General features: G+C 47.1%; 13 non-coding genes across 13 annotated transcripts in view; all 13 read right to left on the bottom strand.

The window, feature by feature from the left end:
* Nucleotides 1-49: 49 nt before the first annotated feature.
* LOC148961223 (5S ribosomal RNA) lies at nt 50-168 on the bottom strand. Its single transcript, XR_016154749.1, has one exon. It is a non-coding gene; the product is annotated as a 5S ribosomal RNA (ribosomal RNA).
* Nucleotides 169-231: 63 nt separating this feature from the next.
* LOC148961224 (5S ribosomal RNA) lies at nt 232-350 on the bottom strand. Its single transcript, XR_016154750.1, has one exon. It is a non-coding gene; the product is annotated as a 5S ribosomal RNA (ribosomal RNA).
* Nucleotides 351-413: 63 nt separating this feature from the next.
* LOC148961225 (5S ribosomal RNA) lies at nt 414-532 on the bottom strand. Its single transcript, XR_016154808.1, has one exon. It is a non-coding gene; the product is annotated as a 5S ribosomal RNA (ribosomal RNA).
* Nucleotides 533-595: 63 nt separating this feature from the next.
* LOC148961226 (5S ribosomal RNA) lies at nt 596-714 on the bottom strand. The gene has a single exon (XR_016154862.1). It is a non-coding gene; the product is annotated as a 5S ribosomal RNA (ribosomal RNA).
* Nucleotides 715-777: 63 nt separating this feature from the next.
* LOC148961227 (5S ribosomal RNA) lies at nt 778-896 on the bottom strand. The gene has a single exon (XR_016154751.1). It is a non-coding gene; the product is annotated as a 5S ribosomal RNA (ribosomal RNA).
* A 63-nt stretch (nt 897-959) lies between these two features.
* On the bottom strand, nt 960-1,078 carry LOC148961228 (5S ribosomal RNA). The gene has a single exon (XR_016154752.1). It is a non-coding gene; the product is annotated as a 5S ribosomal RNA (ribosomal RNA).
* A 171-nt stretch (nt 1,079-1,249) lies between these two features.
* Nucleotides 1,250-1,368, bottom strand: LOC148961229 (5S ribosomal RNA). Its single transcript, XR_016154753.1, has one exon. It is a non-coding gene; the product is annotated as a 5S ribosomal RNA (ribosomal RNA).
* A 63-nt stretch (nt 1,369-1,431) lies between these two features.
* Nucleotides 1,432-1,550, bottom strand: LOC148961230 (5S ribosomal RNA). The gene has a single exon (XR_016154754.1). It is a non-coding gene; the product is annotated as a 5S ribosomal RNA (ribosomal RNA).
* Nucleotides 1,551-1,613: 63 nt separating this feature from the next.
* LOC148961231 (5S ribosomal RNA) lies at nt 1,614-1,732 on the bottom strand. The gene has a single exon (XR_016154755.1). It is a non-coding gene; the product is annotated as a 5S ribosomal RNA (ribosomal RNA).
* A 170-nt stretch (nt 1,733-1,902) lies between these two features.
* Nucleotides 1,903-2,021, bottom strand: LOC148961232 (5S ribosomal RNA). The gene has a single exon (XR_016154756.1). It is a non-coding gene; the product is annotated as a 5S ribosomal RNA (ribosomal RNA).
* Nucleotides 2,022-2,084: 63 nt separating this feature from the next.
* On the bottom strand, nt 2,085-2,203 carry LOC148961233 (5S ribosomal RNA). The gene has a single exon (XR_016154758.1). It is a non-coding gene; the product is annotated as a 5S ribosomal RNA (ribosomal RNA).
* A 63-nt stretch (nt 2,204-2,266) lies between these two features.
* On the bottom strand, nt 2,267-2,385 carry LOC148961234 (5S ribosomal RNA). Its single transcript, XR_016154759.1, has one exon. It is a non-coding gene; the product is annotated as a 5S ribosomal RNA (ribosomal RNA).
* A 63-nt stretch (nt 2,386-2,448) lies between these two features.
* The window catches only part of LOC148961235 (5S ribosomal RNA), a 119-nt gene continuing 67 nt past the window's right edge, over nt 2,449-2,500 (bottom strand). Inside the window, exon 1 of the ribosomal RNA XR_016154760.1 lies at nt 2,449-2,500. This exon is cut by the window's right edge and continues 67 nt beyond it. This is a non-coding gene — a ribosomal RNA (5S ribosomal RNA).

Consider the following 2,500-nt stretch of genomic DNA (forward strand, 5'->3'; position numbering starts at 1 on the left):
AAATTGGGCTATTTGAATGGTTAGAACATTAGGGTAGTAAACTACATAAAGCTTACAGCACCTGGTATTCCCAGGCGGTCTCCCATCCAAGTACTAACCAGGCCCGACCCTGCTTAGCTTCCGAGATCAGACGAGTTCGGGCGTTCTCAAGGTGGTATGGCCGTAAGCGAAATCTGCTGCCAAAATTGGGCTATTTGAATGGTTAGAACATTAGGGTAGTAAACTACATAAAGCTTACAGCACCTGGTATTCCCAGGCGGTCTCCCATCCAAGTACTAACCAGGCCCGACCCTGCTTAGCTTCCGAGATCAGACGAGTTCGGGCGTTCTCAAGGTGGTATGGCCGTAAGCGAAATCTGCTGCCAAAATTGGGCTATTTGAATGGTTAGAACATTAGGGTAGTAAACTACATAAAGCTTACAGCACCTGGTATTCCCAGGCGGTCTCCCAACCAAGTACTAACCAGGCCCGACCCTGCTTAGCTTCCGAGATCAGACGAGTTCGGGCGTTCTCAAGGTGGTATGGCCGTAAGCGAAATCTGCTGCCAAAATTGGGCTATTTGAATGGTTAGAACATTAGGGTAGTAAACTACATAAAGCTTACAGCACCTGGTATTCCCAGGCGGTCTCCCATCCAAGTACTAACCAGGCCCGACCCTGCTTAGCTTCCGCGATCAGACGAGTTCGGGCGTTCTCAAGGTGGTATGGCCGTAAGCGAAATCTGCTGCCAAAATTGGGCTATTTGAATGGTTAGAACATTAGGGTAGTAAACTACATAAAGCTTACAGCACCTGGTATTCCCAGGCGGTCTCCCATCCAAGTACTAACCAGGCCCGACCCTGCTTAGCTTCCGAGATCAGACGAGTTCGGGCGTTCTCAAGGTGGTATGGCCGTAAGCGAAATCTGCTGCCAAAATTGGGCTATTTGAATGGTTAGAACATTAGGGTAGTAAACTACATAAAGCTTACAGCACCTGGTATTCCCAGGCGGTCTCCCATCCAAGTACTAACCAGGCCCGACCCTGCTTAGCTTCCGAGATCAGACGAGTTCGGGCGTTCTCAAGGTGGTATGGCCGTAAGCGAAATCTGCAGCCAAAATTGGGCTATTTGAAGAAGAAAAAAAAGAGACTCTTTCAGGCTTTCTGAAGAAACTGAGAGACTATTTCAGGAATTTTGAGGGGAAAAAAGACAATTTAGGATTTTTGAAACATTTCATTGACTCTTTTTTTTTTTTTTTTTTTTTAAACAATAAAGCTTACAGCACCTGGTATTCCCAGGCGGTCTCCCATCCAAGTACTAACCAGGCCCGACCCTGCTTAGCTTCCGAGATCAGACGAGTTCGGGCGTTCTCAAGGTGGTATGGCCGTAAGCGAAATCTGCTGCCAAAATTGGGCTATTTGAATGGTTAGAACATTAGGGTAGTAAACTACATAAAGCTTACAGCACCTGGTATTCCCAGGCGGTCTCCCATCCAAGTACTAACCAGGCCCGACCCTGCTTAGCTTCCGAGATCAGACGAGTTCGGGCGTTCTCAAGGTGGTATGGCCGTAAGCGAAATCTGCTGCCAAAATTGGGCTATTTGAATGGTTAGAACATTAGGGTAGTAAACTACATAAAGCTTACAGCACCTGGTATTCCCAGGCGGTCTCCCATCCAAGTACTAACCAGGCCCGACCCTGCTTAGCTTCCGAGATCAGACGAGTTCGGGCGTTCTCAAGGTGGTATGGCCGTAAGCGAAATCTGCTGCCAAAATTGGGCTATTTGAAGAAGAAAAAAAAGAGACTCTTTCAGGCTTTCTGAAGAAACTGAGAGACTATTTCAGGAATTTTGAGGGGAAAAAAGACAATTTAGGATTTTTGAAACATTTCATTGACTCTTTTTTTTTTTTTTTTTTTTAAACAATAAAGCTTACAGCACCTGGTATTCCCAGGCGGTCTCCCATCCAAGTACTAACCAGGCCCGACCCTGCTTAGCTTCCGAGATCAGACGAGTTCGGGCGTTCTCAAGGTGGTATGGCCGTAAGCGAAATCTGCAGCCAAAATTGGGCTATTTGAATGGTTAGAACATTAGGGTTGTAAACTACATAAAGCTTACAGCACCTGGTATTCCCAGGCGGTCTCCCATCCAAGTACTAACCAGGCCCGACCCTGCTTAGCTTCCGAGATCAGACGAGTTCGGGCGTTCTCAAGGTGGTATGGCCGTAAGCGAAATCTGCTGCCAAAATTGGGCTATTTGAATGGTTAGAACATTAGGGTAGTAAACTACATAAAGCTTACAGCACCTGGTATTCCCAGGCGGTCTCCCATCCAAGTACTAACCAGGCCCGACCCTGCTTAGCTTCCGAGATCAGACGAGTTCGGGCGTTCTCAAGGTGGTATGGCCGTAAGCGAAATCTGCTGCCAAAATTGGGCTATTTGAATGGTTAGAACATTAGGGTAGTAAACTACATAAAGCTTACAGCACCTGGTATTCCCAGGCGGTCTCCCATCCAAGTACTAACCAG

This window comes from Pimephales promelas, unplaced genomic scaffold, assembly GCF_988280905.1.
Source record: "Pimephales promelas unplaced genomic scaffold, fPimPro1.hap1.1 HAP1_SCAFFOLD_72, whole genome shotgun sequence".
In the NCBI taxonomy this organism is placed as follows: Eukaryota; Metazoa; Chordata; class Actinopteri; order Cypriniformes; family Leuciscidae; genus Pimephales; species Pimephales promelas.